Below are 24023 nucleotides of genomic sequence, written 5' to 3' on the forward strand. Positions count from 1 at the left end.
GACTCTGGAACTCCCTCCCATGGGACGCTAGGCTGGCCCCATCTTTGCTGTCCTTCTGCAAACAGGCAAAGACCTTTCTCTTCAGAAGGCTTTTCCTTAGTCACTGGGGGTCTGAGGGGTTTTTTAAATGGATTTTGATGCTCTATTGTTTTAAATGTGCTTTAATATTGATTTTATTTATCATTTTAATATAATACTTGTTTATATAGAGAGAGAGAGACAGAGACAGAGACAGAGACAGAGACAGAGACAGAGACAGACAGACAGACAGACAGACAGACAGACAGACAGACAGACAGACAGACAGACAGACAGAGTGAGTATAATTACTGGTTTTAGCTTTTAAGTACACACAGCCTGTGTGGCCTTGGGCAAGCTGCACAGTATTCTTCCCAGTACTGTAGAAGGGAATGATAAACCACTTCTGAGTTTTCTCTACGTAGAAAACCATGAAAAGAGTCACTATAAGTCATATTTGACTTGACGCCACACAATTATAATTATACAGTAATTATTAATTAGGAGTACCATACTACTTTAGACATAAGACAATGATCTTTTATTGTTGTAAAAAAATTGAGCTGGTAGTGTTTTTATGTTTTGGGAAAGTATGTATTTTCAATCCTTTTTCTAAATACATAGGAAAGGAAAAATCCGGAGCCGGAGTTCCGGAAGCAGTTTGTGTCATTCTGCCAACTCCTGCGACGTTGCTGGAACCAGTTGTATTGGCTCTTGCCTTTCCATTGGACTATTTCAGTGACGTGAAGAGGGGGGATTTGCTTGTTGGGTAACAGCCTATCCTCCATATTATTTTACCCAGGCTTTGTGCTCTGGAGAGGACACTCCAGTTTCGTGTACAGCGTCAAAACACTAGATGCTGTTCCAAGTCCTCCATACAGAGCATGCTACCATAGTCTCTCGAGACTGAAGGATGCCTATGAGGAAAGAAAAAAGTTTGAGATGCACAGTATATACTACTTCATTTTTCAAAATCTCCTTATGAAGAAATTCAGTAGAAGGAAAGGAAGAGTAATAACTGATTGACAACAAAATGTAATATTGAAATGAGCTAGCTATTGAAGATAAGAAGGTTTTTTCCCCTCCCTGGGGTAGGTGAAATATATTTTTAAAATTATAAACTAAAATTATAAGAGGAGCAATACGCACGTTGTCAACGATATTTCATCACACATCCCACTGATAGCCCTTCAGAAATCTCACCAATACAGCTTTTACTCACATTTTAAAGAGTTTGTTTTCAAGGTTACTTGTTTTTCCCGTCCTCATATCCTTCTAGACCTCCTAATGACAGCACTGGCTTCGTAGTAGCTTCCCTGGTGGCTGATGGCTGAAAAATACAGATAATAAAAATCAAATAAAACATCAAGAGTTTTGTTCACTCCCTTCATAAACATGACTTTGAAATGACACATTTTATTGGGAGATGAAAAAGAAGGGGGGAAATCTAAGTAGTGGAAGTGTGTGGCATGTGAATTGCTTTCTCTTCTTTTTGTATACTCCTAATTTGGTGTCAGTTGTTTTGTTTTTACTGTATGCTTTGTAGACAGTTGGGGAATTAGTGGAATTATCAATGGTTCATTAGAGACTGAAATTTAATAGGCAAAGGGTATTTGCTAAGGAGGAGAGGGAATTCATAGGACCTAAACACCTTTCTGAAAACATTGCAGAAAAAATATTGCAGCTGAGTTCACAGACAGCTGCATGGAAGGAAATAATTTGTGCAGAAACAGTTATGCATGTGTGAGTTCTATGCTGATACCCATTTACTCTCACCCAAAATTCCTGGGGACTGAGAGAAAATAGTGACTGTCCGTGCTATATTTCTGTTGCCCAGATTCATCTAGCACACACAAAGAAAAAACAACAACCTGCAGATCCATTTGGCCCATCTATACAGTTATGAGAGTGGCCAGATGCAAAAGAAGACCAACCTCTTGCCCCTTTAAGGTTGTGCAGAAGACAAATTTTATAGGTATAGACGTTCATGTATCTAGTGGCTGACCTAACAGGAGTTCATTCTTACCTAAGTTTGGTGATGTCCTGTGCTAGTTTCTGTATGGGGGAAACCCAGAGCTTGGAAATGTTCCTTTTTTTGATTACAAGTGGAATAGCACTACTGAATGAGGAATTCTGGGAGATGTAGTCTATAGAGTAATGTTTTCAAATTCTGAGAAACCCACGTGGAGAAACTGGTTATTTTGACATGCAGGTAAATGGTATGAGGATCTGATATGAAATGCAATGAATTAAAAAGAAATCCATATGTAAAGTGATACTATGAACTTGGAATTGTTGTAGATGTACATGAGACGAGATGTGGCTGAAAAAAAAAGGCAAATGCTATTTTAGGATGCATTAACAGAAGTGTAGTCTCCAAGTGCCTTGAAATATTAGTCCCCCTCTATTTAGCACTGCTTAGGCCTCATCTGGAGTACTGTGTCCAGTTCTGATTTTTTAAATTTTTTTTTATTTTATACAAAAAATGCAGAAAAAAACACATACATGACATCAAAAATACAAAAAAAATTCAAGTAATAGTGCTTACTTGTAAGCACTGGACACCACGCTTTAAGAAGGATGCCAACAAAATGGAATAAGTTCAGAGGAGGACGACAAGGATGATCAGGGGAGTGAAAACTAGGCCCTAAGAGGAAAGAGTGAAAGAATTGGGCTTGTTTAGCCTTGAGGAAAGAAGACTGAGGGGAGATATGATAGCAGTTTTCAAATACTTGAAAGGCAGTCACGGAGAGGAGGGGCAGGATCTGTTCTCAGTTATCTCAGGGTGTGGGACACATCATAATGGGCTCAAGTGACAGGAAGCTAGATTTAGGCTGAATATCAGGAAATACATCTAAACTGTTAGAGCAGCATGACAATGGGACCAATTACCTCTGCAAGTGGTGAGTACTCCAACGCTGGAGGTATTAGAGAGAAAATTAGACAACCATCTGTTAGATTTGCTTTGATTTGGATTCCCACATTGAGCAGAGGGTTGGACTCAATGGCCTTACAGGCCCCTTCTAACTCAATTATTCTGTGATTCTAAATGCTATCACTCTCCAAACAGAGCTGTCAGACTGAGATGTCCAAGTGTAAATACAATGCAAGCTGAGCTTCTGCTTCAATGTATTTGTTCTTCAAGGGCCTTTGTGAGAGAGACAACAGTAATTGCAATGAAAATAAGCAGACATCCCAAAACATTTTGCAATTTAAAACAAAATAATAATAATAATTTATCCATGATCCAAACCCACAATTAAAATACTGTACCAATACTGTAAGCTTAAAATAATTAAGTAGGCCATCATCTCTGTCTTTCTCCAGAAAGGCTATTTCAGAACTACCCTACGAGATGTATTGAATTGATGCCTAATGAGGAGACCATGCTTTACAAAGTGTGTAACAAATTCGTTACAGTGAGCCACTGAGCAGTCCGGGACCTTCACCGAACCATTGGGCTGAAGAAGGTCCTGGACCACTCTGCTGGACGACACACCAAGGAAGCAATACAACTGGAGAAATCCTGGTGTTTCACCAGCCATATCGCCACAGAGTAGGCCCAATAATGGGCTCTAAGCTGTGTTTGGTCATAGTCGCAGCGATATTTCCTCCATCTGCGCTCAGGCCATCTCCCCAACCACTTCATAGCCAGAAGCTCCTCTGTGTACCATGGAGCCATATAGGCTCTGCAGGCAGGGAGAGGGCGCCTAGGTGTGATCATATCAACTGCCCGGGACATCTCCTTGTATCACAAAGCGACCTGGGCTTCGACAAGAGCGCCGACCATATCATCTGGAAACTCCCCTAGAGCATTCAGGAATCCTTCAGGATCCATAAGTCTCCGGGGGTGGATCATTTTAATTGATCCCCCACCCTGGCAGAGAGTAGTAGTGGCAAAGAGTCTAAATTTTACCAGGAAATGGTCCGACCATGACAAAGGGGGTCAAAGATAAACCTACCACATCCAGACCACTATCCCCACCATCCCGTTGAGAATACTAGGTCAAGTGTATGGCCTTTCTCAAGAGTCGGGCCGATGACATGTTGAGACAGCCCATGGTTGTAATAAATCATATTGTAATAAATCATTCTGGCTGCAACGGATAGAAAAATAGAAAAAATACAAATATATTTTTTTAAAGAGACAGCCCATGGTTGTCATGGTGGCCATGAAGTCCTGAGCTACTCCTGCTAAGGTGGCCTCGGCATGGAGGTTGAGGTGCCCCGGTACCACAAATCTGGGGGTCCTCAACACCAGGTCCAAGATCACCTGCATCAGCTCAGGTAGGGAGACCGTTAGTAAAAAGCGGGGTGGGTGGTACACTAACAGAATCCCCAGTCTGTCTCTTGACCCCATCACACAATATAGGCCCTCTAGACCATTTCCCAAGGGGACAGGGAGTCTGGAAAAGTCAAAGGAATCCTTGTAGACTATCACCACTCCTCCTCCCCAACCCTCCGGGCAACCCTGGTGTTGGACCAAGTACCCAGGGGGACACAACTAAGATAGAGGAACTCCTACTTCTTCTCCCACCCAGGTTTCAGTAATGCATGCCAGGTCAGCCCCCTCATCCAAATTAAATCATCTTATTTTTTGCCAACCTGTCAACAGTACCATGTGGCCGCGGGGGGCTGATATGGTCACCTAGTACCGTTTAGTGGGGAGTACAGCTAGAAAGGGGGATAGGTGTAAGGTATCTAACCTCCTTTCTCCTACATGGGCATGCTCTACTCCCACTGCCATATCTAGTCATATATATAGTCTCTATTGCCATATATAGTCTCTATTGGTTGCCCCAGAGACCCCCCCAACCCCCTCCCCCCATTTTCCAGCTTATTCGCCAGCTAGTTCTCTCAGGGAATCTGGCAGCCAGCAGCAGCCCAGCCACAGTCCCACTGTCTCTCACACAGTGACTTGTAGATGGCAGATGGTATAATTCAGCTCCTCTGAGTGCACGAATGCTGGTCCAGCAGGGCCCTGAAAGCAGCTCCGGCTTAAAAGCCTTCTCCCCCCCCCTGAGCCAGGTGGCTGGTGTTGGGAAGGGGGTGAGGCAGCCAGGAGCAGCAGGGCCCAGTCCTGCAAAGCAGAGGGAGACTGAGCAGCCCAGCCACAATCCCACTGTCTCTCACACAATGACCTGTAGACGGTAGATGGTATTCGGCTACCCTGAGCACAGGAATGGTAGTCCATAGTTGACTCCATGGGCTCTGCCTTCACAAGACAGCACATCCCCAGCAGAGCCCCAGCTGAGGAGAAAGGTGAAGCGGGGGGGCCCTACCTGTCTTTCATGTACTCAACCTTCACTCTAATATTTTTATCTCATGCAACCACTGTCCTTGGCTGCTGTTTCTGGGGAAACTTACTCACAAGTAAACCAGGTAAACTTATATAATAACAATAATCATGTGCCATCAAGTCAATTCTGACTTACTGCAGCCCTTTCAGGGTTTTTTAGTTAGAGGTAGTTTATCATTCCCTTCTTCTGGAGGCATCTTGGGACTGTGCAGCTTGCCCAAGGCCACACAGGCTGGTTCTTCTCCCAGGAGGCTCAGTGAGGAATTGAACTCCAACCTCTGACTCTGCAGCTAGATACCTTACCTGAGCTATCCATCCAGAATAAACTTACACATGAATAAACCTTTGTGTAGCAATATGTGAAGATCCTCAGTCATCCAAGTGAGGTTATCTGGAAATTGAGTCATGGAAACTGGACTTCTTTCTTCTTGGGTTGAAACGTTTCACTACTCATCCAAGTAGGTTTTCATTCTGAGGAGAGTTGGTAGGAAACCACTGATATATCCTCCATATTGCTCTCTCTCTCTCTCTCTCTCTCTCTCTCTCTCAATCTCTCTCTCTCTCTCTTACACACACACACACACACACACACACACACACACACACACACACACACACACACACACACACACACACACACACACACGGTCTGAATAGGCTCTTTAGATGGACAAAGGATAGGGGGTGAGTGAAAATCTCACTTCTGCAGTCCTTCTCTACCCATTGTCATGAATCGTTAACAGTTTTTAATAGTAGTCTTTCTGATGTGTGGTCCTGACCTTTCTGGGGACAGATGAACCGGCAGCATGATAAACAGGGGACAGGTTGTATCTAAGGCCTCCACCCCTGTTGAGTGAGGGATTTTCTATATGCACATGTATGGCCTCTCTGACTCCTCTCTCAAACCACCTATCTTCTCAGTCCAAAATGAGTACATCTTGGTCATCAAATGAGTGTCCTTTGAGTTTCAAGCGAAGGTACTCTGCTTCATTGCCCCTTCTGTGGTGGGCCATTCTCCTCTTGGCTATTTGGTTTCTCCAGTTTAGAGTTCTGAACACTCCTCTTTGCATTGGACCACATATACTATATTGCTCTTGTTGTGTTTTCATGTCTGGGTATTTTGGGTGGATGAGTCTCTGCCTTAGTGTGTTTGTTGTTTGAAGTGCACAAGTATGTGGTGTTTACCAAAAATTATTTTGAAATTTTCAAACATACCCACCATGTAAAGAATGACCAAGTTCTTCCGTCAGCTCTGGATTTCAGACAGTACCTACTGGGTTGAGACATTGCCTTCTTAAAGGCCTATTTTGGATATCCATAGGACTTAAGGGCTGTCTTCAGATATCTATCTTCCTTTTTTTGGCTTCTGTGGAGGTGGGGGTGTTTCTTGCTCTGTGGTTTAATGTCCTGATGACCCCCTAGTTTGTGTTGCAATGGACCATGAGAGTCAAACCTCAGATATTGATCAATGTGTGTAGGTTTTCTGTAGATTTCTGTTCCTAAGCTGCCATTGGATCCTATGATGACTGCACAGTCCAGGAAAGCCAGCTTGTTACCTTTGGTGTCTTCCCTGGTGAACTTGATATTTGGGTCAGATATGTGTTCCAGATAAACACCTAGAAGGTGTTTAGTGGTTCAGGTATGTGAATGACACCTGGGTGAAGATCAAGATTCAGGAAGTACAGGCCTTCACAGACCACATAAACACGGCAGACCCAAATATCAAGTTCACTAGGGAAGAGAGATCAGGACCACACACCAGAGATGGGTGAAGGACTGCAGAAGTCGGATTATCCCCCACCCCAGTCCCTGCGGAAGATATCTCAGGGATCTCTTACCAACTCTCCTCAGACTGACGAAGCTACTTGGATGAGAAGCAAAACGTTTCAACCTGAGAAAAAGAAGTCCAGTCGCTATGACTCAACTTCCAGATGAATAAACCTTGCTCACGAGTAACCAAAGACCAGTGTAGGCCCTTCTCACAAGAGAATAAACATCTCCAGTGTGAACAGAGGAATAGCTGAAGTGAGAGATAACATAGGTCACACTGGAGATAAGAACATTTTAAGTGCGAACCAGCCGGCTCCAGATTCCCCTATCTGGGCAGGCCCTATTGCCTCAATAAGACTAATTAGTGTGATTTGCTATGTTAAGCAACAGGATTTTGGCCAATATAATTTAGCTATAACTTTATTATTGGAGAAGAAAACTAACTACAAGCAATCCAACTAATTACTCCAAAGCTCTGGCCATTTGTCTTGTAAGCAAAAAATTACATTGGCTGACACACCTTGAATGACCTTCGGGCACCATCTAAGTTCCACATGGCCCCCAGTCTACCCAGTGTTTGCAGCTGTTAATTTGTCTCTGATGATAACACTTTCAGTAGGAGTATATGGCTATATTTGTGTGATATACTTCTACTGGCACAGCATTCTGCTTGTTACCAATAGGTCATTTTCAAAATGGGATGTCATCTGTTTCAGTATCAGAGAAAAGAGTCTTGTGGCACTTGAATCTCTTTCAGCCAGAACTTATGTGAATTACAAACTATTTCTTCAAGTGCATCTGAGGAAGTAGATGGTAATCCATAAAAGCTCCTGCCAAAAATAGTTGCTTTAAAGGTGCCACAAAACTATTTTGTTCTTGTTGTTTATACTAGCATAGGCATTTCAAGAGCAATCCTAATCCCATTTAGGCTAAAACTGGAAAATAAAATGGTATGTTACGGTGGCTTTAAAAAGAACAATAAACCACTGATTAATAAAATAAAACAAATCAGCATTTGGAAGCAGAGTGATCATTGCATCTCAATATTCTGCATTCTTCATTAAATAAACATAGCTGCATTGAAAAACCCTCAGGGTTCCTTAGAAAAGAAGCTGAGCTTGCTAAGAAAGATGAACTTAAGTGATGGAGATTTAGAATGTAGGCCAAATAAATGTTCAACTCATGCCTCAGACCAAGAGGGGGCATCAAAGCAGATGTCATTAAAGTTCAAGCTTCTGAGCGAAGGAAGGAGGGAATTCTTAAGGCTGCTGGCAGAGAGGGAGCTGTCCATCATGAAGCCATTTTCTCCACCACTACACTATGCTTTTTGCTATCATAAATAGCAGAAGAAAATATGTATATTTCCTGGAAAACATTTGCTACAATATAAAAACAAAAAGCTATGCTTTTGTATAATCTAAACATGGTACTGTACTTTTGATACATATCCTTGGAGCTGTGGTACCTAGTGAAACAAAAACTGGGGGAGCCTATATCAAGAAGAATCTAGGTGCTCTTGTTAGCTACCTTTTCCCCTCCTGAGTTAAAACACTACACATTTGTGTCATTTGATTACACTTCCTGGCTGGCTTGCTTCCAAACACTGTGCTCCCAATATCAAGCCATCCAAGGAATGTGCCTGATTCGTTTGCTTTCTTCCTTTTCTTCAAACACCAGAAATATTTATATCATCTTGCCTGATTTTATTTTCTCCTTTCAGAAGATGCTACTCTCTCATGAAAGACTCAGCTGCAGAAGCCCTCCTCTGACTGAATCTGCAGGCAATGATAGCAGTCTATTTTAAGAAGCTGGTTTCCCCCCATTGTTAAGATTTCAATATAAATTTCCTTCAATAATTTAAATTCTAGATTTCTGTTATTTTAATCTCAGTTTTTAACAAAAATTGTTGTTGTTGTTGTTGTTGTTGTTGTTGTTGTTGTTGTTGTTGTTGTTGTTATTATTATTAAACCATATTGGCACAGTATGTATGCTGTTCCCAATATTGCCTTTTTTTGTAGCTCTGATGGTGTGATTTCTGAGATCTGCAACTGCTTATAGTACTGTGTGAAATTTCTTGATATTGTTCCCAAAGCGCCAATGACTATGGGGACCACTGAAATGTGTTTCTTCCAGAGGCAAGATGTTTTGATTGCCGGGTCTCTGTACTCTGTTAGTTTTTCCAGTTTTTTGTTTTCAACTCTGGCATCCCTCAGAATTGCAATGTCAATGATAGAATGGTTACCTACCTGTAACTATGGTTCTTCTAGTGGTCCTCTGTGAATCCACACAACTGGGTATAAACTGCGCTTGCGCTGGATCCTCAGAATATTCTAGAGCTTAAAATAAGAAACATTAGTAGTATGTTGTCCCCTATCACACATGCTCTGCCTGCTCATAACCTCAGTTACAATTGTCCACCGTCGTCAGAGCTCTAGAACGAAGACTTTGAGTGACGGACAGTAGGGGGGCCGGGCGGGATGTGTGGATTCACAGAGGACCACTAGAAGAACCATAGTTACAGGTAGGTAACCACCCTTTCTTCTACATGGTCTCTGTGAATCCACACAACTGGGTGACTAGCAAGCTCACTTACCGAAAGGTGGGCCATCACCCCAGTAGTGATGTAAGCACAGCTCTCCCAAAACTCACTTCCTTCTTGGGCCTAAGGTCCAGTCAATAGTGAGTCACAAAGGTGGACAGAATGGACCATGTGGCTGCTCGGCAGATGTCTGAGATGCCAATACCACGCAACAGGGCCGTTGAAGTTGCCACAGATCTAGTAGAATGTGCCTTTAGTGCCTCTGGTGGGGTTTTGCCCGACAGTTCATAGGCCAAACTAATTGTAGACAAAATCCACTGTGAAATTGTCTGTGAGGTTGCCAGAGAGCCCTTATGAGGACCATGAAAGCAAACAAATAACTGGGAGAGGTGCAAAAGTCCTTAGTTCTGGACATATAAAAATCCAAAACATGGCGAACATCTAACGAGTGGAGCATGTGCTCAACATCTGAAGAGGGATTAGAAAACAATGTAGGTAGAGTTAATGGTTCATTGACATGAAAACTTGAAACAACCTTAGGGAGGAAGGAGACATCCGGGTACAGAATCACTTTGTCCAGGAAGAATTGTAGGTAGGGTGCATAAGCTCGAAGTGCAGCCAGCCCATTTGCTCTTCTAGCAGAGGTTATTGCAACTAGAAAGAGTGTTTTAAACGATAAAAGTCAAAAATCAGAGGAAGCCATGGGTTCAAATGGCGGATGTGTAAGCGCTTGCAAAACTATGCACAAGGACTATTGAGGTAGAGGAGAATGGGTGGATGGATGAACATTTTCTAGACCTTTCAAGAACATTTTCAGAGTAGGGTGTGAAAATAGGTGGGAGGCTTCCGACCCAAACTGTTGATAGGAGACAATGTCAGAAATATAAACTTTAAGGGTAGAGAAGGCCAAGCCCTGGTCAATCAGGTAATGCAAATATGTGAGCAAGGTGTCAATAGATACTGGCACAGGACGGAAGTCTCATGATTCAGTAAATTTTAAGAAGTTAGAGCATTTGTATGAATACGAAAGTTTTGTAGAAGGCTTCCTAGCTTTTTCCAACACCCCTCTAATCATGGGAGAATCCTCCACGCCGTCAGGTGCAGGGAATCTAGATCTGAGTGACAGATGCTGCCTGCATTCTGCATTAGTAGATATGGCAAATGAGGAAGCTTGATGAACTCTGACGCCATTAGCTTGAGAGTAGTGAACCATGGTTGCCAAGGCCACCATGGCACAATCAGAACCTGATGAATTTTTTATCAGAATTCTTTGAATGCATGGTATGGGAGGAAACAGGTAAAGAAGGCAGTCCATCCACTCCACCATGAAGGCATCTCCGTGTGATGTTTTGTCCATATCTGCCCAAGGGCAGAACATGTCGCATTTGTTGTTGAGGTGAGTTGCGAACATGTCTATTACTGGAGATTCCCATCTGTTGCAAATCATCGCAAAGACAGCATCGTCGAGTTGCCATTTGTGTGTCTGGACATTCATTCGACTGAGGGCATCCACCACTACGTTGCCTTTTGTTGACACATGAATGGCTACAGGGAAAATGTGATGCACATAACACCACTCCCATAGATGAACTGTTCGATACAGGAGTGACATTGAGCAGGTTCCCCCTTGTTTGTTGAAATAATACATAGTCGTGGTGTTGTCGGTGACCACTTGAATACCATAACCTGTTATCAGAGGATGAAATGCATGAAAAGCTTTGATGACAGCCCACATTTCCAGATGATTTATATGTAACCAACTCTCCTTCCTGGACCAGAGAGCATGGATTCTGTGAGGACCACAGTGAGCTCTCCACCCAGTAGGACTTGCATCTGTTGTTACTTGAATTGTGAGTTGCAATGGGTGGAATGGGCAACCCATTAAAAGAAATGGGATGAATGTCCACTGTTTCAGTTGTTTTGCCAACACTGGAGTAACCTGGAGATGCTTGGAAGGATTGTCTGTCAGAGGGTCAAATAGCGACAGATACCAAGCCTGCAGAGCACCCATCTTCAGTCTCGCATGAGAGAGGCTGGACGTAGTTGATGCCATCAGGCCCAGGAGATGCTGTGTGTGATGAGCAGATACTTTGGCGTATGGTCGAAATGGACGGATGGCACGCTTTAATTTGTTGAAAGAAACACCCTTGCTGTGATAAGAGTCCAGACATGCACCTATGTAATCTGTGATCTGAGTTGGTTGAAGGTGGGATTTCTTTCTGTTGATTCTTAGGCCGAGGTTTGTTAGACTTTGCAGAACAAACTTGGTGTCTAATATGACCTTTTGACGAGAACCAGCCACTACTAACCAGTCATCTATGTATGGAAATACTGTGATGTTCTGGAGAAAAAGGTAAGCTGCTATTGGTGCCATACACTTGGTAAACGTTCTTGGCGTGGTAGACAAACCGAATGGGAGGGTGCAGAATCGATAGGCAGTATCTACGAAGAAAAAAAGGAGGTATTTTTTGATGATGTGGATGAATAGAAATATGAAAGTAAGCGTCCTTTAGGTCTATAACGACAAACCAGGTTTTTTTTTGTCCTAACAGATGAACGATGGATTCGAGAGTGACCATACGGAAGCACCTTGGTGGAAGGTAAGTATTTAGTAACCTGATGTCCAAAATGGGTCTGATGCCACCATCTTTTTGGGTACCACGAAGTAACGGGAATGTCCTGAGAGGGAAACCATTGAATGGCCTGTTTCCTTAAGAGAGATGCTATTTCTTCCTCTAAAACCTGTGAGTGGGGTGTAATTTTGATGTGCCCGATAGGAGGAAGTTCTGCAAACTCTAGCCAATAACCAAATTGGATGATGGACAGATTCCAGTTTTATAGAAATGGGGCTAATCTGGGTTTTGGAATAACTAATAATATGGCTGGGAGAAGGATGGATAATCTTCCTGTAGCGCTGGTATGGGCTGTGGACGAGTCAAAGGTACTGTTTGCCTTTCTTAGAGAGTTGACGGTAAGACTGGTGATGCTGGGATGAAGATTGGGGTCTGAAGGAGACATTGGCAGAAGAAGACTATGCTGATTTACCCTGAGCTGGAGGTCTATAAGCACGGCAAGATTGGTGGTATTGCTGTTGGTACTGATGTTGACCAAACTGCTTGTGCCATTGGTACCTCTGGAACTTAGGTTGCTGTTAGATAGTGTAGGATCTGGTTGTTTTCTTTATTTTGTGGAAGGTTTCCATAATTTTGTCAGTTTTGTCATTAAACAAACCAGCTTCATCAAAAGATAGTTCCTCTATCTTCTACAATCCCTGATGACCTCGGCCACACATGTTGCCTCAAAGAAATAGCTGAGGCTAAAGATTTGGAAGCAATCTCAGCTGCGTGCTTAGCAACTGTAGATGCTTCAACATGGGCATTGAGGAGCTCTGTTCTAGCATCTTCAGAAGCTGCTTGGTTTGAAGGGTAGGTAACACTTTAGCCCAAAGTTGTCTTTGATAAGCTCCTAGAGCAGCCTGATAATTTGACACTCTCAGGAGAAAAAATGCAAAAGAGTACATCCTGCGTCCTAAGACATCTAACTTCCGTCCTTCACGACTTCATCTAGTTTTTGGATCTTGCCACCGTATACAGGCAGAGTTGCACATTTCTCCTTGGAATACTAGAAGCAGATAACATTGTGCATACAAAAGATGAAAAACAAAACTTAACATGATCTGGATAGACTATAAAAAGGCATTTGACTCATTGCCACACAGCAGGATTAACATCTGCCTAAAAATGTAAAAACATTAAGAAGATCTTCAAGAAAAACATGGAAAAATGGGAAACTGTCTTAATGGCCCATGGTGAAGAAATTGGGGAAGTTAGCAGGAATATTTCTGGGAGATACTTTGTCATCATTGCTGTTTAACATCTCACTAATCCCCGTGTCAATACTTTTAAATAAAACTGGATTGGGTTGCCATATTTCAGAACAAGCAGGAAAAATAAATCATTTGTTATAAATGGATGACCTAAAACTATATGCAAAAAATTCCACAGAGATAGAATCATTGCTAAACACAGTGCCAATATTTAGTGAAGATATCCAAATTAAACTTAGAATTGACAAATGTCCAGCTCTGTCTATTCACTGTGGCAAGATCCAAAAACTAGGTGGAATAGAGTTTAAAAATGGCAATATTATAAAATCATTATCAAGTGGTGAAAACTATAAATACCTTGGAACACTTGAAGCAGATAACATTGCACACACAAAAATTAAAGAACTGACAGAAAGGGAATATATCAAAAAATTGTGGAAAATCTTAAAATCAAAATTAAATGGGGGGGGGGGAATACAGTCAAAGCCATAAACACATGGGCCACTCCAGTAATTAGATACTCGAGTACCTAGAAAACCCTATGAGGGACATCAGGAATCAGAAATTACTTGACCACAAATAATTATTTTAATTAAGGAAAGGCAAGCATATGGACATCAAAAGTGCATGTAAACTAAATGATGGTGAATGGCACATCCACAAAAACTGTTTTGCCCTGTGTGATGTGAAATTAGACTAGCAGTGGGTATCTGGAAAGTAAAGTTGCATGTTATGCATACTGCTATTGAATATTCGGGATTTTTCTTCTTTGTCTGCATCCCTTTTGCCTGTCTGTGTCGCTTTGATCCTTTTCACTACAATGACATGCATTAATAGAGAACAGCTTGCAATAGGAGAAAGACCGGTCCAAACAAAACAATATTTTAAATGCATGGTTGCATTTACGCATGTTAAGCAATAGCTGTAGGAAGTCCAACCTGGAGCTGGAGTTGAAAGGAAAGGAAGTTATTATCAGCTAGGAGCAGAGCAGCTATTTGTACCCAAAACAGCTTTATTCTCAGGACAAATTTGGGCACTGATCCTGCTCTGGATCAGAGTACATTATAGTGGTTATTTTGCGGAGGGCATAGATGAACACGAAGAATATGCAGATATGATCATGGAACAGTTTCATCTTCCTATCCCCCTCATATCTCTGTATAATAGAGCAGATGGACACAGAACCTTAGGTTTAAAAGGAGAACATAACAGTAGCGTTCAGCCCTGCCCTCACCTGTCCGTCACAACTGGGCAGTGGAAAAGCAGCCAATGAGGGGACGGAAGGTGGTGCAAAAGGGGGAGGAGCTGGGATATAAATAAGGGTGTATGAAGTATGTGGGGGAAGATGGGGTGTGAGAGAGATGAGAGAGAGTGTAGAGATCTGAGTGAGAAGGCAGTGTGTTAATGAGTCAGTGAGAGCAGGGTCTGTGTATTAGAAAGTTCAGTCATTGAAAGAAATTGATTATCTGCTTGTGATTTACTCATTTCTTTTATGTAATCAAATAAACAAGTTTAAGTTTTACAGTAAATACAAGTGTCAGTGAATATTTGGTATTGGATCAGCAATACCTGGTGGCAGCTACTTGAGAAGAGGAGTGAGCACATACTGGAGGCATAAGTTGTTAGAGGCTTCAGTGTGCCCGCTAAAATAACATTCTCCCCCAGCTACATACATTCCCATCTGTGTTAAGGCAGAAAAAGGTCAATACAGTCCTACATTTTTTTTTGTTCACACTCCTCCTGTGCTGGATACTTTGCATTGGTGGAATACCGTACAGTGGAGCAGCTAGACAGAGTTTGCATGATCAAAGCATCAGCATCTTAAAGCACCAGGATATCTTTGTTAATTAATAGGAACAATAAAATAATCTCCCATTCCCTGAGTCTCTTCCCTCTTCCTTCTGAGTGTAGCCATAGTCCTTGCAGTAGCTAAGGGAAAACCCATATTCCCAGAAACATTAAGTGGACCCTCTACTTGTGGAATTAATCCATATTGGAACTGTGGCTGAAGGTCGAAAAGTCTGTAGGTCAAGTCTCCATTGACCTACAATGCATTGAAAACCGATTAATCCCGTAACTGGCCGTTTTTGTTCCATTTTTGTTCCATTTTGGTTTTTTTCTGGTCTGTTGGTCGATTCTCTGGCTGCAAGTCGAACCTAAATTTTGCGGCCAAAGAAGTCTGTAACTCGAAAAGTCTGTAAGTCAAGCCGTCTGTAAGTCAAGGGTCCACTGGTATACTGTTGAAGTTACACTTTTGCACTGCAACGATTTTTTTGATAGTTTGATCTTGAATGGATCAAAATTCAGTTAACCTTGGGTGCTCTTGGGTGACGATGACAATTGCTTGGACTGGTGTGCTGATAACAATCAACATTCCTGTCTACAGTTCTAGACTCTCCTTCATTGGTTATGGGGACAGTCATGATGAATGCCTGCAATAAATTGTCTCACAGATATAACAGAATTATTCTGAGGTATCTACACAGTTACTAACCTGTATTATAATATAGATGGAGTCCTTTTATAAGCCTGCATTAGTGTACTTCAAGGCCTCATGAAATCTATCCCTTGGGTGTCTACCTTTAATGAAAACAAATTATAATTCTCCTCCTTGTTATAATTTAAACAATTTTACACTGTCTGGGATTTAAATCTAAACTATATCTAAAATGCCTTTTGCAGTATCAAATGGTCATATAAACAGTGGGCTGATGTTGCCCAATAACTGTATGTATGAGTGTCTGTTGCCAAATACAGCAACCCTGTGCAGGGTTGTCCATTTCCGTTTGTGATGTGCAGTAGAACTTGCCTCTTTTTACTGACATTATAGGTTTATTTCTTGACTTCCATCTCATAACACAACAGCAGCCCACAGTGGACAAGGAGTAGCAATTATAGTAGGAGAAGTTTTAGAAGAAGTAACTGTGCTAGTCTGTGCAAGCATATTAGACAAACAAGAACAAAAAGAGACAAAAACGTTGTGGCACCTTCAAGATTAACTGCTATATTTTAACATGAGCTTTCATGAATCAAGCCCACTTTCTCAGACATTACAGTGAGACTGTATGGTAAGATGTGAAAAGGAGAGAAGTCAGGTTGCAGGTGAGTACTGTAACAAAACCTCTGCACCAAAACTGACTTTGCAGTTGACACATCCTCTGGAAGAACCATGGTTTGGTACCACATATGCTTTATACACACAAGATGCCAGACTTCGTCTTTAGTCTGTACATACACAGAATAGAATCCTAGGTGAAACCCAACAGCCTCTTCCGTCTTTGCCCGCCATAGTGAATTAGATGGAACCAAAGATATGACTCACTATAATGCTACTTTTTATGAACCTATCAACTAAAGACTGACAATGATATGGAATGGAGATGGAATGCACAGAGTAATGCAATACTGCAGTTAGGGTGGGCCCTTTGTTGCCCTGCCCTATCTCCAACTGCCTAGGGTAAAGTCATCTGCAACCAGACGTCCAGGATTGGCCAGGCCACCTTGTAGGAAACAAAGGACAGGACCAAGTTGCTGTGTGGGAACTAAGAAAGATAGTCAGCAATATACAAGGCTTCAGTAGAGGTGATGGAATCTAGACAGATGGCAAGTTGAACTGGATTGTGGGTAGCTCAGCCCCCTTCTCCTCTGGGCTGGACAATAGAGGAAGTCAATTATTAATAATATATAGTATGCATACTATAAATAAATATATATATGCACACATGTATGTGTGGGAGGGTGCTTTTAGTTTTGTAGTTCAGACAGTGCTGAGGATCCCTTGTGGAGATGGAAAGTGCTGGCAAGTTGCTCAGTGCTATAATTGGTACTTCCTGGATTATTTTTACATAATATATTACAAACTTGATTTGAGGCTGTATTTTGGGGCTGCTTGCACTGGGCGACAAAAGTGCTAGCTACGGCTGTGAGGTAATGAAAGCAAGAAAGGGCGCAAGTTCTACAGAGATACAAAAGGCAGGAAGGCTGAAAAATACTCCCCTTGGGTATGTGTGCAAATTATGTCAGAATAGGCTGCTCTAACCTAGTTTCCCTTGCTGCAGTATGGTTCTAAGTCGCCTTGACAGAGCTCAGTAGCATTGCAGGTTGTTGCCACTGAATGAAACTCTTTGTTTCAAAATAAGAGGTAGCATGATTTCATCAGTTTCTTTCTATATTAGCAGCTTTGGATGTATCTGTTTATATGGAAGAACAAGGAAGCCAAGATATTGAACCTGATGGTTTATTTACACAGCCAGGCTCACCTACCCTGTTTCCCCGAAAATAAGACCCAACCTGAAAATGAGCCCTAGTATGATTTTTCAGGATGCTCGTAATATAAGCCCTACCCCAAAAATAAGTCCCACTTAAGTGAAACCCCACCCTCCACCATTGTGCAGCAGCCAGAAGAAGATGACATGACTGTATTTGAATAGATGTAGATTGTTGTACATGGAAAAAAATCCCCTGAAAATAAGCCCTAATGGTTTTTTGGAGCAAAAATTGATATAAGACTCTATCTGATTTTTGGGGAAACACGGTAATTGCAAGTATTTATGACCCCACGGTCACCTGAAGGGAACTGTGTAAATGAGCCTACTGGATACAGCCAGTGCTTGTGGCAGTCTCATGTGCAGCAATATCATTAGGGTTGCATACATGGCTGAGCAAGTACCATATGCAGCACTAGCCTGCTTCCCCATCTCCATAGTTCCAATGCACACATAGAGGGAACAAAATAGGGACTTGGCAGTTACTGTTTTATGTAGGGCTGTGATAACCAACTTGTTTTATGACAGAGCTATTTTGAGGAGGGATGGAGGATGGTAGGACAAGAAAGATCCTTTCAAAATTTCAGATTTGCATTGTGAGGAAGTCTAGTCACCAACTTTTCCATGTATTTCTCTTGCCTCAAAGTTGTTAGCTGGTGGGGGCTTCTGAAGGTCAAACTAGACTATATGGTTAACGTACTGTATTTTTAGAAGAGGTACTCCCTTAAGTAGTGAAAGAAGACTATTCCTTATAGTAAGAACCTCATATCCACTGAGGGTTGGTTCCACCATCGTCTTTGGATGCCTGAAACCACAGATACAAAGGAACCCTATAGACATCACAAAACAGGGTGGGACAAAGGCCACAAGGGGGCACCCTTGTGTGCTCTATATAGGGCTGTGGCAAACCGCAGATAAGTTGAACAGTGGATCCCACGAATGCCAGAGTCCTACTGGACATAATTTTAGTGAGATTATAGCAGTAGCTAACATCACCACAGTTATTGCTTCAGGTTTATCTAGAACTGCAGTAGTGATTTTTAATGCAGAGTCCCTATGTGTGATGAAATGGATACAGTGAGAGACTAGGACTGAGGGGGCCTGGATTCACATCCCCACTCAGCCACAGAAGCTCGCTGTGGGTACAGAACTAGTAAAACCACTCCTTAAACATCTTATTTACATTGGAAGCCTTATTAGGGTCATTATAAGTCAGTTTTAACTGTATGGTATAAACGCCATTGGCTATAAGGCTCACTTTAAAATTGTGAGCAACTAAGAAATATGCTGGGTTGGGTATATAACACAAGCAATTTGATCAGTGGTGGAATAATCTGCATACACACCTATCAAAAGGAAACTTTGTTTTTGGTATCTGTTGGATGCACATATGCCTGGTGCTTCGGGTCACATGTTGCCTTGAGAAACAACGCATGTCAGTGTGCATCATACTTTTCTCACCCTGCACAAATTACCTGGAGTTTTGCACTGTACGAACAGAGCTGCTATGGGAAATGAGAGCTAGGTTTCTGAAAGTACATTTACTTCCTGGCAATGCACTGAGAACTAAAGGCTCACGGCACCACATGTATGTATCTTTGTATTTTACTGTCCTTGGTTTTGTGCCTGGTTATTAGTAGCTATTGTCTCCCTGCTTATTTAACTTATATGCAGAATACATCATGCGAAAGGCTGGCCTGGAGGAATCCCAAGCCAAAATTAAGATTGCCAGAAGAAATATCAACAACCTCCGATATGCAGATGATACCACTCTGATGGCAGAAAGCGAGGAGAAATTAAAGAACAATTTACATTTGTTAATGAATACAAACAATCTACATTTATTCAAATACAGTCATGTCATCTTCTTCTGGTTGCGGCACAATGGTGGAGGGCGGGTTTTTACTTAAGTGGGTCTTATTTTGGCTTATTTTCAGGTTGGGTCTTATTTTCATGGAAACAGGGTAGAAGTAATAATAAAAGTTTCCACAAGACTCTATATTCCTTTTGTTGCAGGTTACTAACATAGTTGATCTCCCCCCCCACCTGCATACATATATGACCAGCAGTGCTCCTGCCAGCTCTCTGGCAGTGAGGCAGTGACAGGGAGGAAATATTTCAACCAAGGCAAATATTAAGTCATTTGTGGAGTAAAATCTCCTTGACACAGAATACAGAGAGAGAAAATATAGGAAAGTACTGTATGTTGGAATCCTGTATAATATTTCTGAAGACAAATATTTGATGAGGCAAACAGGCATGGGTGAACTCACAGGGGATAGCCTTTATTCTGGTTTCATACTAGCCCGTGGTTTGATCACCGAATGTATATTTCACTGAGCTAGCAATCCCACCCCCCAGAAAACACATAGAAACATCCAGATGTTATATTCTAAACATGTTTTCAAGGAAGTAGTCATGTAGTCTGTTGCAGCAAAAATGACAAATGATCCTGTGATACCTTTAAGGCTAAGTTTTAGCCATGTTATCCCGAACTCTACATCTTTTGCTGGATTGACCGCAATTTTAAATCTAAAGAAACATTGGATACAGAAGCAAAGACATTTTTCTTTGATTACATTATGAAGGGCATTCTAACTCTTCATGGAGATCATTTTGCTGCTTTCCAACAAACATTTATAAATAGCAGTTGTAGGATTCAATTTCTCTAAAAGTTAAATTAGGACACCCAGCAACGCAGAAGTTGTTGTTGCACACTCTGCCCACAAACACCAAAATATCTTGTAATTGCAAGTACTGCCAATCACCACCAGCAAGTAAAGGATATATTGATTGCAAAGTTGAAAATGATAAGAATTCTCCACTTACTACCAATCACATGTGATGTACAACGTCTAAAAGTTGCTCCCTTCTAATCTGAAGTAGAACTCCCATGTTCAGTCTGTTTTCTATTTTATAATGTTGCATCAAAACTTTCAAATCAGGATGACCTTGTAAAGTTAATTCAGCATGAGTGTATGGATGAAATTAAAATTATCAGGAGATTGTATGATAAAGCTCACTCGTGAAAAGAATTGCAGTTGAAGTTACAGTCGGGTTCTTGTATCCAAGGGGGATCAGTTCCACGATCTACCATGGATGCCCGAAACCATGGATATGAGGGAACCCTATATACCAGTGGTCCCCAACATTTTTGACACCGCAGCCCAGCTGGGGAGGACAGAGTCTGTGTGCAGGGGGGCACCCCCCCATGCTCACACACATGGGTGAAGGGGTGGGGGCGCTCATGCAGCCCACGCACACGTTTGTGTGCCTGCGCAAAGAGGTAGGGCCACTCGTGCACATCTGCAAACGGGCGGGAGGTCCTCGTGGGGCATGTGCATGCACTCGCGCACATGCACGAAGGGGCTGTGTGGGTGGAAGTGCTGGGGGGAGCGCATGCGAGGGGGCGGAAGATTTGTCTCCATGGCACTGGGCCCTGCTATATACAACATACACGAGAGAAGGACAAGGATCAGGACAAAGGCCACAAGGGGGCACCCTTTTATGTTGTATATAGGGATGAGGCATATACCAGTGGTCCCCAACTAAGGATAAATTAAACCGTGGATATTGATCCTGTGGATACTGGGTTCCTATCGTAATCCTTACTTTCTTATATACACAGGTATTCAAGCAATCTATCCAGAAAGAGATGCCAAATAGGTTTCAATCTATCCAGGGGTATTTGAAAAAACTTGCCAATAATGAACAGAGACCAAAAGGTATGTCTTATTGATACCAACTGCAATCTGCAAAATGAAATCCTCCTTTTGAATTACCCTGCTCTTAACCCAATAAGTTACTAAGGAGCAGCAAGAGTATGTGTCTGAGTAGTAAGTACTTCTGAGAAGCCTGTCAATGCTTCAGCATACTTTCAATGATTTAAATGACATTAAGATGCAAACTGAGGTTTTGAGAAAGCAACAAAGGCTATGTGTTCCTCTAATTTTTGCAAAAGCAAGTTTCACAATATGTGAAACAAACAAGAAGAAATTGAAAACTTATCTCAGGAGGGTAAATATGACTTGATAGGAATAACTGAAGTATGGTGGGATAATTCCTATGACTGGAATATAGCAATTGAAGAATATAAATTGTTCCAAAAGAAAAGAAAGAATAGAATGGGAGTTGGAGTTGCAGTATATGTCAAAAACACACATTCCTGCACAGAAATAAAGGAGGCGGAAATTGGCTGTCTCATTGAGATCACCTGGATCAATGTACAGTAGTTGGGGAGAAAAACAAAAGGAACATGGTAGTTAAAGTTTACTACTGACTGCCCAGTCAAGGAGCGGATGTGGAACTTTTGAAAAACAAATTGGAAAGATTTCAAAGAGATATGATGTAGTAGTGATAGTAAATTATCCTGATATCTGTTGGAAGGCACATTCTGCCACAAAATTTCTGGCTTGTATGGCTGATAATTTTCTCCAACAAAAAGTAGAGAAAGAAACTAGAGGACTAGTTATCCTTGACTTGAATCTAGCCAGTAGAGGTGACTTGGTGGAGGAAGTGGCAGTAAATAGAACTCTGGGTGAGAGTGACCATATTCTACTTGAATTCTTGATCTCAAAGGAAATCAAAGCAGAATGTAGAAGAATGCCAACAAACTGGAACAAGTTCAGAGGAGAGCAACAAGGATGATCAGGGGCTGGAAATCAAGCCTTATGATGAAAGACTGAATGAATTGGGCATGTTTAGCCTTGAGAAAAGAAGACTGAGGGGAGATATAACTCTTTTCAAATACTTGAAAGGCTGTCATACAGAGGAGGGGCAGGATCTCTTCTCAATCATCCCAAAGTGCAGGACACGCAACAATGCACTCAAGTTACAGGAAGCCAGATTTCAATTGAGTACCAGGAAAAACTTCCTAATTGTTAGAGCAGTATGGCAGTGGGACCAATTATCTTGAGAGGTGGTGAGTGCTCCAACACTGTAGGCATTCAAGGGAAATTTAGACAACCACCTGGCAGATATCCTTTGATTTGTATTCCTGCACTGAGTAGGTGGTTGGACTTGATGGCCTTATAGGTCCCTTCCAACTTCATGATTCTATGAAATCTAAAAAGCCAAAAATGTCCTGGTAATATCCAAGAATAGCACTCCTTGACTATGTGTAACAAGGAAGTCTGGCACCACAATTGGATGCAATTAGTCTTGAAAATCTCAGTATGTCATATTCTCACCTAAGCATCCATGATTTCAGCTTTCATTATAAAAAAATCTGTGTTCTAATTGGCATAATACAAAGCTGTTCTGGACAACAGCTTCATGATTCTCATTTCATTTCTGAAATATATAGGATATATATATAATTAGAGAGAAGTCACCTAACCAGCATCCCTGCTGAGCTTTAGTGCCCTGCTGCAAGAGTGCTATAAGCAGCATAGTACTGTACCTTCATTGTCTTTTATTTTTCCCATTCTTATTCCCTGCTTCTCAGGGAATTCAGCCAGCCACTAGGTAAATGTCCAGAGATCTCTGGGCAGCAAGCAGGCAGTCCTACCAACCTCAGTCTCAGGCTATAGTTAAAAAGTTAATAAATTCAGTCTCCTCTTCCAGCTCCTAGCTGCCATTACAGTCATCAAACAAACAGGGAACAGTCCCACTTTCTTTGTGCTTAGATCTATCTTAATGTCCTGCTGCATTACTACCACACTGTATTATCTACTGAACTGTGTAACTACAAATTAGTACCTAAGTTTGCTTCCTGCCACTTCCAATACTGTGCTTTTTATTTCTATATCCTGTTTTTAAAGAACCAGAGAGCAGGGACTGTTCTATTACTGATATTTCAAAGTTGCTGCTCCAGGGACTCTTTTTTTTCCCCCTGCCTCAAGGGTTGAGGAAAAAAATACCTTGAATTTTTTAAAAATGATGCTCTAGCAATTTGAAGATTGAGTAACATACCATCCTTCTCCACACATGCAATGCAAGTCACCTTGGGTCCTTTTTAAAGAAATATTTTAAAGAAAGAAAGAAAACAAAGAAAGTATTCCAAAATGTTAATCCAAACCACTTGAGAGACAGCAAAGTTCTTTTTATTTTAACAAGACATTTATTTTTATATCAACTCATAACAATGATGTTGAAGGAAAAATGGAGAGAAAAAATATTTTCATCCAGGGTTACTTCATTGTCATCCTGAGTAATTCTAAGGAACTTACCACCATGACAATGTGCAGAGCTGTGCACTGCATATTATGGTACTATTCTGTAACATTAATAGTCATGCATGGTGAGAAGTAGACTTCTGTACATGCAGTAAATATCTACTGTAATTGGATATCTGGAAATGATTGT

At 41.6% G+C, this 24023-nt stretch overlaps 1 long non-coding RNA gene across 1 annotated transcript; it reads right to left on the minus strand.

Annotated features, from left to right (window-relative positions):
* Window positions 1-536: 536 nt before the first annotated feature.
* On the minus strand, window positions 537-20781 carry LOC140705422 (uncharacterized). Its single transcript, XR_012084804.2, has 3 exons — window positions 20297-20781; window positions 1241-1348; window positions 537-935 (listed from the first exon to the last, which is right to left on the minus strand). It is a non-coding gene; the product is annotated as an uncharacterized LOC140705422 (long non-coding RNA).
* Window positions 20782-24023: the final 3242 nt, after the last annotated feature.

Source organism: Pogona vitticeps, chromosome 3, assembly GCF_051106095.1.
Source record: "Pogona vitticeps strain Pit_001003342236 chromosome 3, PviZW2.1, whole genome shotgun sequence".
NCBI classification, from domain to species: Eukaryota; Metazoa; Chordata; class Lepidosauria; order Squamata; family Agamidae; genus Pogona; species Pogona vitticeps.